The sequence below is a fragment of the Pleurodeles waltl genome, chromosome 2_2, assembly GCF_031143425.1.
Source record: "Pleurodeles waltl isolate 20211129_DDA chromosome 2_2, aPleWal1.hap1.20221129, whole genome shotgun sequence".
Taxonomy (NCBI): domain Eukaryota; kingdom Metazoa; phylum Chordata; class Amphibia; order Caudata; family Salamandridae; genus Pleurodeles; species Pleurodeles waltl.
Genome location: NC_090439.1, coordinates 1046716524 through 1046731763, shown reverse-complemented (window position 1 = coordinate 1046731763; position 15240 = coordinate 1046716524).

The following is a 15240-nucleotide window of genomic DNA, read 5'->3' as shown; positions in this document are numbered from 1 at the left end:
TGGGGTCTCTGAACTCATAAAAATACATATTTTAGTGAAGTTAGTTTTTAGATTGTGGGCCTCATTCTGACCCTGGCGGTCATGGACCGCCAGGGCCGGGGACGGAGGAAGCACCGCCAACAGGCTGACGGTGCTTCATGGGCAATTCTGACCGCGGCAGTAAAGCCGCGGTCAGAAAAGGGCAACCGGCGGTTTCCCGCCGGTTTACCCCTGCCCCAAAGAATCCTCCATGGCGGCGCTGCTCGCAGCACCGCCATGGGGATTCCGACCCCCTTCCCGCCATCTTGGTCCTGGCGGTAAAAACCGCCAGGAACAGGATGGCGGGAACGGGTGTCGTGGGGCCCCTGGGGGCCCCTGCACTGCCCATGCCACAGGCATGGGCAGTGCAGGGGCCCCCTAACAGGGCCCCTTAATGATTTTCAGTGTCTGCCTAGCAGACACTGAAAATCGCGACGGGTGCCACTGCACCCGTCGCACCCCTTTCGGAGCCGGCTTCATTGTTGAAGGGGCTTTCCCGCTGGGCCGGAGGGCGGCCTTCTGGCGGTCGCCCGCCGGCCCAGCGGGAAAGTCAGAATGACTGCCGCGGTCATTTGACCACGGTACGGTCTTCTGTCGGAATGACCCCCTGTGTGTTTGATAATGCAACTTTTAGAAAGTACGCATTTTCATGCTTAAACCATTCTGTGACTCTGCTTGTTTGTGGATTTGTTATCTGGGTCAGTTTGACAGCTGGGCTGTTTGCACCTCTCTTCTACACAGTGACACAATGGGAGTGTAGCCGACATATCCTGATCAGCCATCTGGGCTGAGGGGAGGGGAGGAGTAGTCACTTACATCTGAAAGGGCTGTGCCTGCCCTCACACAGTGCAGTCTCAACCCCCTGATCTGTGTCTAGGGCCTGGCCTGGGCAAGGCAGGATCTTGTGAATAACAAAGAATTTCCTTTGAAGTAGGCCTACTTCAAAGGCAGAAAGGGGTATAAGAAGAGCACCCAAAGCCCCTGAAAATAACATTTCTTCTGGAACCAAGAGGAACCTCTGCCAAGGAGAAGATCTGGAGAAGCTGGAGAAGCTGGAGAAGGAGTACTGCCCCTTTGCCTGTGACTGTGCTTTGCTGGGTAGGCCTGCAGTAGCTGTTTCTGCCTGAAAGAGGACAAAGACTGATTTTGCATGACTTCCCACTTGTGAAGAATCTCCAAGGGCCTGAAGTGGGCTTGCCTCCTGTTGTTGAAGTTAAAGACTTGTCTCTGCCAGCACTTGTGCTTTCTGCTGAGAGTCCTGCCTGCCAAGTGGTGCCCTAACCTGTCTCTGGGCCCTTGAAAGGTGCAGCTGCTGGAAAAGGACAGAAATCCATGCAAAGACTAGCGTGCGGGGAAACTTCTGATGCACCACCCGCCTTGTGGCTAAAAAATGATGCGCAGTGGCTGCAGAAACAACACGCAACACCCGCAGTGGCTGCTGGTAATGACGCAAGCCCCCACGCAGTGCAGTGTCTGGACACTGTGCGACCGGATTTCAATGCAACATCGCTGGGCGCAGAAAATCAGTGCAAAGCCTGCCTGGACCCGGTGTGCTTGTCCGGATCGACTCATCGCTCTCTTACGCGAGAGAAGAAACAATGCACAACGACCCTGCTGGAAAAGGAATGCCCGTGCGGCTTTATTTTGATGCTACCCAGGCACTTTTGTACGCTAACAACGTTCTCACTGTTTTCTAAAGGATTTTAGATTCTTTTGCTTTTTAAATTTATAACTTGACTTGTGTATTTTGGATGTTTGTCATTTTGTTCTTGTTTTGTTTAGATGAATATTATCTATTTTTCTAAACCTATGTTGTGTTATCTTGTAGCGTTTTCACTGAGGTATTGTGTGTGTTGGTATAAATACTTTACACATTGCTTCTGAAGTTAAGCCTACCTGCTCATGAAAAGGTACCAGGGGGTTAACTGAGGATGATTTTCCTTTACCCTGACTAGAGTGAGGGTCCTTGCTTGGACAGGGGGTAACCTGACTGCCAACCAAAGACCCAGTTTCCAAAAAATAGTAATATGTTAATGATGATCTATAACAGATGTTGACAATAGTAATTTTGCTGACAAACAGACTTCATTATCATTCACTTTGTGTTACTCATAGCTGTGATGAACATGTGTCACTAACTGTAAGTGAGGGCAAGTTACGCTATTTTTGCCTTGCATATGACTGAATCTATACATTGTTCACACAACCACTGTGTGACAAAGGGGGCATTTTCGTGGCATAAAACACATTGCTCACAGCTTGTTGGCCTGTCCTGGTTGAAAGGCTGGGCGCGTGAAAGAGCTCACATTTATCATGATGCCAGACTTATTTTCATATCATGTCTATATTGATGTAAAGTTCTCTGAGAACATTGAGTCATGTCACCAGGGTGCTTGCTTTCCCTCTAGCCATTACTTAGCCCACAGCTCCTGGCAAAGTGATGTTAGTTTTGTTAACTATAAGTTTTGGTCCATCACTCTGCCTTTCACACAGTACACCACACCAATCTGCAATGCAAGGCTATATTGCATGCAATTTGTGCATTCATGTAGCCAAGGGCTCAAACCTAACACATATTCACACAGATCAACAAAGGAAGCAGCATTGAAACACTGCAGGAATGGGTAAGGGCATGTACCTACCATGGTTTACTTATTTGTGTGTACTCCTGTGATTTCTTGGCACACACAGTGATCTCCAGAATCCAGACCAATAGGTATTGTGAACCATCTCTCAAGGGGATAAGCACTGTCACACTTGGAAATATGCAACCACTGAAGCTCACACCATCTCATCACTACCCAAGTTGGCCCTCTGCAGAGTATCACAAATCTCTTCACTCAGCCCAGGTCACTTGTACCTGTACTCCTCTGTCAATCATCATTTTGGCACAGGGCCAGGACCTACTCTCAAACAGCGATGACATCCAGATCATACATTAACTCTCAGGAGACACTAAAACCTCCAACATTTGTTACAAAATGCAATTGAGCAACATGCCTACCTGTATGTCAGAGCTACGGCTCATGCTGAACTTCACAAGAGAGTAATGAATACAATCTGGAACACGTACCTACCCCTGGTGCCCACACAACTAGGCCCAGACACCTCACTCTCCAACCATCCTCAAAACCTGCCCATATTCCTGGACACCTGGCTCATCCTGTCACAATTCCCTGTTTAACATCCTCCTGTTTTGACATGTGTAGCATAGTCTGACTTTTCTAGTTACATCTCCCTCCTGACACCTGCTACACCTTCTGCCAGGCCCACATCACAGGTCAAGTGCAGTGCACTAGTGCCCTCTTTTACACCATCTCTTTAGAGCTACTACACAATTGTACCATTATGAAAAATAGCAGTGTATGAATGTCACTCAAGCTACTTTGCAATACAAATATCACCCCTCTCCACCTTGAGATCCACTGGCTCCCCATTCAGAGACACTTCAATGTGCTCACAAACACCTACATGGCACTACACTACCAGGGATGCAGCAAGCTCACACACCATCTATGCTTCAGATAAACACTCATGGACCTCTGGTGTGCATCACTTGCATTCACCTATACCCCCAATATTCATTTCTAGCATGGCAACACCCATGAGATCTGACCCAGCATACCAGGACAGCTGCGTGCAATGTGGTTTCATGCTAGTGCATGTACACGTTGCTCTTCACACGATCCTTCATGGAGATACTCCACATACTCCTGGATCCCCTCTTAGCTGAAAAGGTAATCGTCTGAGGACCCCATTTCATTTAATTAGTTCACACTCCACTTTTAGCTGTGTGGCCCCAAGACAAACACATTCGCCTCATTGTGCAAGGGGGCTTGTATTCTCACAGTAAGGTTGGGCAGGTGTCTCTTGTCCATGCATGATGTGCTGCTCCAGTTCAGGATTTTTGCTTTGTAGTGTGTAATGTGTAGTCCTGGTCACTCATGTTAAACATTAGTCCACAAGTTGCAGTATTCAAAGGACAATCTGGACTGGGCAGCACATCATGCACGGACATGAGAAACTTGGCAGAGCTGGACTGACCTGGACAATTTGTCACTGGGCAAGAAACTAACAATTATGGCAGAGCTGGACTGGCCTGGACAAATTGTTGCTGGGCAAGAAACTAACAACTGTGATATATTAGTTGACATGTTAGACATTCCTGCATTTCCCTAGCACACAGTGCAGTGCATCAAAGTGTGTTGCTGCATTGCACTGCATGCCATGTTTAACCATATTGTTCCTTAATGACACTTACCCTGTAGATCTTCCTGGTACTCAACCCCAGCACTGTCCTGTCTTTCAACCCCTGCCATCAACTCATTCGGGATGACTAATGCCACCTGCTCCTCCAATGTGTCCAACTCCACCTGGTCCTCTGGTACATCCCTGGTCTTTATAGCTGCCCTCAGGTTCTTTGCAAGTTTCTCCTTGGTCCTGCACTTTTAGTCATGCCATCCTTTTTTCTGCTCATGCACTCTTCTTTTTGCTTGTCCAACATTGTTAATTTTATCCTCTATGGACTGCCAAATGGCTTCCTTCTTCCCTAAGGACAATTTGGAGGTGAAAAGGAAAGTTTTCATTTTTTGTTACCTCAGTTATTAATATTTGGTTCTCACTGAAATTGCTCTTCCTCTTCTCCTGGCCTGCTCTCTGGTCATCTTGGCTGGAGTTGGGGTTGTTGCCCTCCTGACTTGTAAATGCTGTTGCTTACATCTTGTGCATTTGTCTTGGCCTGCTGTCCAGATTTTTGAAACATCGTTTTTTTATGCCTCCCGCTACGCAACATACTCCTACATGTCGCAATGCTGATTTACGGCACTTATAAGTGCTTTACGACATGCAAATCCGCTTTGTGTCACGTAAGGGCCAGTTGCATTATGGCACGTTGTGTCATTTTTTGGGGGATGTGTCAAAATTTCTGATGCAGCTTCGGACTTTATGACATGGTGTGCCGTTCCATAGATATGGTGCATCCATATCGCAAGGAAATGGTGCACCACAGTGCAAGTTGTTTTGATGCAATGCGGCTGCAATGCAGCATTGAGTCACTTCTCAGAAATATTAGATATAGAGATATTTTGCTGCTAATCAGCCTAACGTAATTTTCACCCACTAGCTTCATTTCCCCTAATGCCAACCCTCACCAGCTAGAGTTTCTTTTTGAGACACTAGCCATTTCTTAGGACCATTGTGCGTCATTTCATAAATATGGTGCTTGGATGGCGTTAGGGAATAGCATTAGCTCCCATTAAAAACAATTACGCACAACTGCGTTAGCGCAGTTGTGTGCCATTTTTCATAAATATGGGCCTTAGTATGCTATTTCATTTCTCAATCCTTCCTGCTCCAATACGTGCAAAGGCACAGGGTCACCTTCATCTAAACTAGCCCATAGATTTTTTACCACTACCCATGCTTGTTTTGATTGCTACTCTGTCCATATGTATAAGTTATTTAAAAAATTCACCTAATGATTACATCCCTGTAAATGAGTAAAATAATTCGTCAATCTCTGAATATATTTCTGTCTTGCTCGTCACTTCTCTATGATAGTATTTATTTCTTCAAAGATGTCTGTTTTTGTCATCATATATCATAGGCATCAAGAACAAAGCCCTCTTGATCACAAATGCCATCAGATTATGCACTTCCTTCGAAATCTTGATAGCTTGTTTTATAATTCCGTTTACTTTGTCGAGTGCTGCTCATATTTTCAACATCTGGAGCACATTACAATCTATGGGTACGAAAAAAGCTCAAGAATTTCATTTCTTGTGTGTTGGAAAGAAAAGGTCATTGCTATGTAATTTATAACTAACTTTTTAGAGCTCTTTAGGATACAAAAGCAGATGTGGCAAGCTGTTCCATTTCAGAGAGAGATAAAGAAGTACTTTACATCAAAGGCACTAACGAGCAAGAAATTCATAGGCAAATGTTCTCCATCCATAAAACTTTATTTGTTTAACGTTGAAAGATAACAGGCTTGATTAAACAAACGTCTCAAAGGTCTGGGGATTGATGCCATACATAATTTTGGGACGTGTATTCAGAAGGAAGAAAAGCAAATTTCTAGTATTTTTCCCCATGGTAGAGTAAGATAATTTTACCTTACGTAACTATACCAACGGGGAAGCGGCCTTAACCACGACTGCCTAACAACAAAGTCGTGGACAACGAAAGCGGTACAACGCTTTCGTTAACCACGACTTCCTTGTTTGGTGCCTTAACCACGCATGTGCTGAACCACGCACATGCGTGGTTAAGGCACAGAAGAAGGGTGTCGGTTGAGGAGGACGACGTGATCAGGTAAGTGAGGCTGTTTTAGGGGTGAGGGGGTTGGGTATTTTCAGTTTTAGGGGGTGTGGGGTCGGGGTGGTTTAGGGGCGGGGAGGGGGAACCTGGTATTTTTTGTTTTAGGGGCGGGGTGGGGGCTCAGGGCATTTTTAGTTTTAGGGGTGGGGGGTTGGGTGGTTTAGGTTTAGGGACGGGGAGGGGGGTTGGGGCATTTTTAGTTTTAGGGGTTGGGGTATTTTTAGTTTTGGGGGTGGGGGGTCAGGGTGGTTTAGGGGCAGGGTGGGGGTTGGGGTAGTTTTAGGAGCAGGGGTGGGAGGTCGCAGTCATTTTAGGGGCAAGGGTGGGGGTTGGGGTGGTTTTAGGTTTTAGCGGCAGGGTGGTGGTTGGGGTGGTTTTAGGTTTAGGGGTGGGGGTGTCGAGGTGTCTGGGTAATTTTAGGGGCGGGGTGAGGGGTTGGGGTGGTTTTGGGTTTGCGGGGTGAGGGTTTGGGGTGGTTTTGGGTTTTAGGGGTGGGGTGGGGGTTGGGGTGGTTTTAGGGGTGGGGTCGGGGTAATTTTAGGGGCGGGTGGGGGATTAGTGTGGTTCTAGGTTTTAGGGACGGGGTGGGGGTTGGGGTTGTTTTATGTTTTAGGGGTGGGATGGGGGTTTGGGGTGGTTTTAGGTTTTAGGGGCGGGGTCGCAGTAATTTTAGAGGTGGGGTTGGGATAGTTTTAGGGGCAGGGGTGGGGAGTTGGGGTGGTGTTAGGTTTTAGGGGTGGGGTTGGGGGTTGTGGTAATTTTTAGGGGTGGGGGTCAGGGGGGACGCATGCTGGAACCATGCATGCCGCTCACTAATGCCTTTACCAGGAATGCCTTTACAACGAAAAATCGTTGTTAAGGCATTCGTGGTAAAGGCATAAGTGGTTCCGACCGTGTTGTTCAGGCATGCGTTGTTCCGACATACATTCATACCAAAGCCCTGATTTTGGCCGTACATGAAGTGGGTTTGGCCTCAGGGTTTGACTTGTGGCAAATCCCCGTGCCCAGCTCCAGTGATGTCACGAAACTTGAGGGGGGCACCCTGTAAGATACATGGAGGGGGCACACGTTCTGGACCCAGTCAGGAGCTCTTTGGCCAGGGCCTCACTGCCTGTGCACAGTGTGCAGGGGCCCCCCTGGAGCTCGAGGGCTTCTCCGCAATGCAAGGGCTGCAGGGGCTTTTGCAATGTCACTGTGTAGCCACCAATAAGCTGCCACCCTCCCCTGTGTGACGTTTGGACACGTGTAGCATGGGATTGACTTTAGGGCCTAACTGCATGGCCAGGCCTACAGCCAACCTTTTGCATGTGGCCAACCCCCTATTGTGCACGTCTTTGGGCTAAGTTTAATTGGCTTTAGGGCCTGGCCTGTGGCTCTGTATTCAGCACCCAACAGGCAGAATAGGGTTGACTGCAGGGCAGAACCTTCATAATATCATAGTTTTGTTTAAAAAAAATATCAGATCTACTGGGATTGTTAGTGGTTCGAGCCAGTAACCCCTTCTGTGCCGCAGACGTAGTGGTTACGTCCTGCGGCACAGTGCTGCTGTGCCGAGGACGTAACCACTACGTCCTCGGCACACAGCCCAGAGGGAGCACTCTCGCTCCCTCTGTGTGCTTCCCCCCACCCCCCCAAAGTCAGGGATGGAAGGGGAAGCCCTTCCCCTTCCACCCCCGACCCCCCCACCCCCCCATAATGACGTCAGCGGGCGATCGCGCGCTGACTTCATTATGGGGATTTCGCCGCACAGGAAGCCATTTGCTTCCAGTGCGGCGAACGGAGAAGAGGTAAGAATCTCTTCCCGGTGGGTGGGGGGTTTGGGCTAAAGAGGCACCGGGGGAAAGGAAAGGCTTTTCCTTTCCCCCGGTGTCTCTTTGAGCATTCCTGCTGCCCGATCGCATTGCGATCGGGCAGCAGGAATGCCCACTAGACACCAGGGATTTTTTTTTGTTGTTGTTCTTTACGGTTTCTTGTTTGCGGGGAGCGGCCCCTTGGGCAAGGGTCGCTCCCCTTGTGGGGGCAATTTGTTACGGCCATTTCTGCCCCCCTTGGGGGCAGATTGGCCTACTTTTTAGGCGGATCTGCCCCCAAGGGGGGCAGAAACCACTGGATCACCAGGGATTTTTATTTTCTGTGCATTTATGTTGGGGGGGGTGCCCCCTTGGGCAAGGGGCGCCCCCCCAATGGGGCAGAGAACTGTTGGCCTTTTCTGCCCCCCTTGGGGGCAGATCGGCCTATTTTTTTTAGGTCCATCTGCCCCCAAGGGGGGCAGAAGCCACTTAGGCACCAGGGATTGTGTGTGTAGTGAATGGGGGGGCGCCCCCTTGGGCAAGGGTCGCTCCCCTTTGGGGGGCATGTCTTTTAGGGCCATTTCTGCCCCCCTTGAGGGCAGATCAGCCTATTATTTTTAGGCTGATCTGCCCCCAAGGGGGGCAGAAACCACTAGAACGCCAGGGATGTTTTTTTATGTGTTTATTTTTGTGGGGGGGCGTCGGCGCCCCCCCAAGGGGGGCATTGACCTGTTGGCCATTTCTGCCCCCCCTGGGGGCAGATGGGCCTATTTTTCTAGACCCACCTGCCCCCAAGGGGGCAGAAGCCACGTAGACACCAGGGATAGTGTGTGTGTGTGTGTGTGTGTGTTAGTGGATGGGGGGGGCTTGGGCAAGGGTCGCCCCCCACTTTGGGGGCACATGTACCCAGGCCATTTCTGCACCCCTTGGAGACAGATCAGCCTATTATTTTTAGGCTGATCTGCCCCCAAGGGGGGCAGAAACCACTAGAACGCCAGGGATTTTTTTTTATGTGTTTATTTTTGTGTGGGGGCGTCCCCTTGTGCACGGGCACCCCCCCAAGGGGGGCATTGACCTGTTGGCCATTTCTGCCCCCCCTGGGGGCAGATGGGCCTATTTTTCTAGACCCACCTGCCCTCAAGGGGGGCAGAAGCCACGTAGACACCAGGGATAGTGTGTGTGTGTGTGTGTGTGTGTTAGTGGATGGGGGGGGGCTTGGGCAAGGGTCGCCCCCCACTTTGGGGGCACATGTACCCAGGCCATTTCTGCACCCCTTGGAGACAGATCAGCCTATTATTTTTAGGCTGATCTGCCCCCAAGGGGGGCAGAAACCACTAGAACGCCAGGGATTTTTTTTTTATTTGTTTATTTTTGTGGGGGGGGGCGTCCCCTTGGTCACGGGGCGCCCCCCCAAGGGGGGCATTGACCTGTTGGCCATTTCTACACCCCCTGGGGGCAGATGGGCCTATTTTCTTAGGCCCACCTGCCCCCAAGGGGGCAGAAGCCACTTAGGCACCAGGGATAGTGTTGTGTGTGTTTTTTTTGTTTGAGGGCTGTCCCCTTTGGCAAGGGTCGCTCTCCATGGGGACACAGTACTAAAGGTATTTTTTGGCTTCCTTGGGGCAGACAGGCCTATTTTTTTAGTAGGCCCATCTGCCCCTATGGCAGAATCCACTTAGGCACCAATTTCTAAAATGTTTGATGGTGGGGTGTTTGTCAACTGAAGAAGTCTTTGCATTTGTGATAAAAAATGTTTTCCTCCTTTTTGTTCTAGTTCAAAGCTTTTGCTTTATTTGCTGTGGCTCCTTGCGGTTTTGGCGGTGGTTGACCTGCAGTTTGCACAGTTGCATGTTTTAGGTAAGTAAAAACAATTTACTCCAAAGGAGTATTGTTGCCATGCATGAATGACATGTTTGTAGGGGGTGTACTAAATGCAGGATTGTGTGTGAAATTGTCCTTAGGTTTGTGCACAATGATATTTGTTTTGTCTTATTTCTAATTTGCCTTTCTTTCTTTCTTTTTAGTGGGATATCATTGGTGATTGCTGTGTAGTTGCTGGTGAATCAAGCTTTTTCAGGCAAGTGAGCGGTATAGTTTTTGAGTTTGTAACTCTTACTAACAAAGCTACACTTTGTTACTTGTCTTACACAGTGCTGGTTGTTGGTGGTGAATTTGTCCAGTTAATTTTAGCAGGAGAGATCATGGCTAGCCGCAGGATGACCGCTCAGCAGGTGGTTGGTATGCTTTTTGAGTCACAGTCTGATCATGACTATGAGACGGACTCTGCATCTGAGGCAGAGGAGGAAGTCAGAGATTCTGGCAGTGATGTTTCTGTTGGAGGGGAATCTTCTGATGATGAAGCCACACTCAGTGCAGATGAAGGTTCTGTTTTAGAGGAGGACATTGATGTGCCAATAGTGCAGCAACCTGGGGCTGAAAGGTTTCCCGTTAGAAGACCTGATGTCTGGGTTGCCCCAAACATGGAGCAGCCAGAGTTGCCTGCCTTTACTGGTCTCCCGGGGTGTAACGCCAATACAGAGAACTTTATGCCTATCAATTTCTTTGAGTTATTCATGGATGATGTGTTTTTGGAAGAGATTGTTGAGCAGACTAATTTGTATGCGGAGCAGCATTTGAGGGACAACGCTGCTAGACTTAGGCCACACTCTAAAGCTGCCCAGTGGATTCCCACAAATTTGGAGGACCTAAAAAAGTTTTTGGGTTTGACTTTTTTGATGGGGTTGATAAGGAAGCCGTCACTGGCTTCTTATTGGTCTACTAGTCCCTTGATGGCAACAGCTATATTTCCAGCTACCATGAGTCGTAATCGGTATTTGCTTCTTCTTAGGATGCTGCATTTTGTTGACAATGCATTAGCCTTGCCACGAGATCACCCAGATTCTGACCGTCTTTTTAAGATTAGGCCTGTCCTTGATCATTTTGTAGATCGGTTTTCGGAGGTCTATGTTCCAGGCAAAGAGATAAGTGTGGACGAGTCTTTGGTCCTCTTCAAGGGTCGTTTGGTTTTTAGGCAGTACATTCCTAGCAAAAGGGCACGATATGGAATTAAATTGTATATGCTGTCTGAAAGTAGGACAGGATATGTGTATAGTTTCCGTGTGTACACTGGTAGGGATTCCAATATTGACCCCCCTGGTTGTCCTCCCACTTTTGGAGTTACTGAGAAAATAGTGTGGGATCTTGGTAGACGACTGTTCAACAAAGGTCACCATTTGTATGTAGATAACTTCTACACTGGTGTGCAGTTGTTCAAGGAATTGTTTAGAGTGGACACAGTTGCTTGTGGCACAATCCGTTCTAACCGGAAAGGCTATCCAAGGGAGCTTGTCTGTAAAAAACTTGAGAGGGGACAGTGCTGTGCCTTGCGGAACGAGGAGCTGCTAGCTTTGAAATTTTCAGACAAGAGGGATGTCTACATGCTAAGTACCATCCATGATGAGAGTACTTCCCCTGTGACTGTTTGGGGCCAGGTTGCTGAAGTGCGCAAACCTGTGTGCATTTTAGATTATAATAAGCACATGGGAGGTGTAGATAGAGTTGACCAGAGGTTGGAACCTTATACTGCTATTCGTAAGTCTTATGTTTGGTATAAGAAGTTAGCACTTCACCTCTTCCACTTAGCAACCTTCAATGCTTTTATTGTGTTTAGGGATAGGTCTCCAGACTCAAAGATGACATTTGTGAAATTTCAGGAGTCAGTGATAGAGAGCCTTATTGTGGTGGAACAGGCCAGAGTTCCTAGAGAAGCAGTGGTGGAGGATGTGGCTAGATTGAAAGATCGCCACTTTGCTGAGCACATTCCTCCCACACCCAAAAAAGACTTTCCAGCTAAGAAATGTAGAGTGTGTTTTCGAAGAGGTATCCGGAGGGAGTCTCGAATGTACTGCCCAGATTGTCCTTCAAAGCCTTGGCTGTGTGTCGGTGCTTGTTTTAAGAATTACCACACCCAGAAGAATTTCTGGGAACAACCATGAGTGTAAACTCATGTCTGTTTTGTATTTTCATGTGTTTAGTTTCATGGTTAGCATTTCTGTCATGTTGTTAGTTAGAGCTTTTGTGTTTGTTGTTTTGTAATTCTTTCTACTTAGTTAGGGGTTCCTCTGTTTAAAAAAAAAAAAAAATATGATGCCATTGTGTGTGGAGTGGGGCTTGGCTGAGACTGTACATATTGACTTGATGTTGGCTACTGCAACACACTGCCAGCCAAACACCAGTCCACACACTCCCATCAGCTGGTGTGATTGTTGTATCAGGCATGTGGGCGTATGTAAGTGATGGGCCCTTGAGTGGCGCTGTCTGTCGATGTGAGTGTTGTAATGTGCTGGGCCCGTGGCTGGCGGTGTGAATGGCCTTGTGTGTGTCATGTATGAAAGTTGTGTGAATGGACTGTAAAGCGGTTGGTGCCTTGTCGTGGCTTTACAGCTCACGAGCTGTGAGTCATTGGTTCAGTTTTTTGCCTTTCAGTTACTAACAGTGCTTTTCATTTTTGTGAAAGCTCTTGTTAGTAAAATTTGATCCACTGAACCATCACTCACCCTCGTGCCAAATCCAACCAGTATGTGTGGTAAAAATGACCAAACCTGCTCCGCTGTAATCAGGCATCGCAGCACACCTATGACACGCTAGGTGCCTCAGGTGGGACCCCGATGATGAAGCATGCCACCAACTTGGTTGGTGGGTGAGGGGTCTTTTTCACATAACCTAAGTGTGTTTCTTTTCAAAATTTTAGTGTTTGGCACATCACGGACGTATGTGGGCACATCAAAACGATATATTACAAAACTACCTGTGTTTGGGGGGGGAGAGGGCACCTATGTTTTTGGTCCTGTGTGCGGCCTTCAGCTAGGGAAACCTACCAAACCCAGACATTTTTTAAAACTAGACACCCCAAGGAGTCTAGGGAGGAGTGGCTTGCGTGGATCCCCCAACATTTTCTTACCCAGACTCCTCTGTAAACCTCAAAATGTGCTTAAAAAAAGCATATTTTCCTGACTTTTCTTCGTACGATCACCACTCCAGCACAAAATTCCTACTCCCCAGTGTTCCCCTCAGTCTCCCAAATAAAATGACACCTCACGTATGTGGGTCCCCAAAGCAGAGTCAGTCTAAAGATGTATAAAAGAATATGTCCTTATAAACTCGCAGTACTATCCCCTGTATCTCTACAAGTTTTGGGCCTTATTCTGTTGGAGGCACCTGGCCCACCCACACAACTGAGGTATCATTTTTATCGGGAGACTTGGGGGAACGCTGGGTGGAAGGAAATTTGTGGCTCCACTCAGATTCCAGAACTTTCTGTCACCGAAATGTGTGAAAAATGCGTTTTATTAGCCAAAATTTGAGGTTTGGAAAGGATTCTGGGTAACAGAACCTGGTCAGAGCCCCTCAAGTCACCCCATCTTGGATTCCCCTAGGTCTCTAGTTTTCAGAAATGCACAGGTTTGGTACGTTTCCCTAGGTGCTGGCTGAGCTACAGGCCAAAAACTACAGGTAGGCACTGTTTTCAATGAAAAAATGTGATGTGTCCACGCTGCGCTTTGGGGCGTTTCCTGTCGCGGGCGCTAGGCCTACCCACACAAGTGAGGTATCATTTTTATCGGGAGACGTGGGGGAACCCTGTGTGGAAGGAAATTTGTGGCTCCTCTCAGATTCCAGAACTTTCTGCCACAGAAATGTGAGGAACATGTGTTTTTTTAGCCAAATTTTGAGGTTTGCAAAGGATTCTGGGTAACAGAACCTGGTCCGAGCCACACAAATCACCCCATCTTGGATTCCCCTAGGTCTCTAGTTTTCAGAAATGCACAGGTTTGGTAGGTTTCCCTAGGTGGCGGCTGAGCTACAGGCCAAAATCTACAGGTAGGCACTTTGCTAAAAACAGGTCTGTTTTCTGTGATGTGTCCACGTTGCGCTTTGGGGTGTTTCCTGTTGCGGGCGCTAGGCCTACCCACACAAGTGAGGTATCATTTTTATCGGGAGACGTGGGGGAACGCTGGGTGGAAGGAAATTTGTGGCTCCTCTCAGATTCCAGAACTTTCTGCCACAGAAATGTGAGGAACATGTGTTTTTTTAGCCAATTTTTGAGCTTTGCAAAGGATTCTGGGTAACAGAACCTGGTCCGAGCCCCGCCAGTCACCCCTCCTTGGATTCCCCTAGGTCTCTAGTTTTCAGAAATGTACAGGTTTGGTACGTTTCCCTAGGTGCCGGCTGAGCTAGAGGCCAAAATCTACAGGTAGTCACTTCGCAAAAAACACCTCTGTTTTCTTCCAAAATTTTGGTGGTGTCCACGTTGCGCTTTGGGGCGTTTCCTGTCGCGGGCGCTAGGCCTACCCACGCAAGTGAGGTATCATTTTTATCGGGAGACTTGGGGGAACGCTGGGTGGAAGGAAATTTGTGGCTCCTCCCAGATTCCAGAACTTTCTGCCACAGAAATGTGAGGAACATGTGGTTTTTTTAGATAATTTTTGAGCTTTGCAAAGGATTCTGGGTAACAGAACCTGGTCCGAGCCCCGCCAGTCACCCCTCCTTGGATTCCCCTAGGTCTCTAGTTTTCAGAAATGCACAGGTTTGGTAGGTTTCCCTAGGTGGCGGCTGAGCAAAAGGCCAAAATCTACAGGTAGGCACTTTGCTAAAAACAGGTCTGTTTTCTGTGATGTGTCCACGTTGCGCTTTGGGGCGTTTCCTGTCGCGGGCGCTAGGCCTACCCACACAAGTGAGGTATCATTTTTATCGGGAGACGTGGGGGAACGCTGGGTGGAAGGAAATTTGTGGCTCCTCTCGGATTCCAGAACTTTCTGCCACAGAAATGTGAGGAACATGTGTTTTTTTAGCCAATTTTTGAGCTTTGCAAAGGATTCTGGGTAACAGAACCTGGTCCGAGCCCCGCCAGTCACCCCTCCTTGGATTCCCCTAGGTCTCTAGTTTTCAGAAATGTACAGGTTTGGTAGGTTTCCCTAGGTGCCGGCTGAGCTAGAGGCCACAATCTACAGGTAGTCACTTCGCAAAAAACACCTCTGTTTTCTTCCAAAATTTTGGTGGTGTCCACGTTGCGCTTTGGGGCGTTTCCTGTCGCGGGCGCTAGGCCTACCCACGCAAG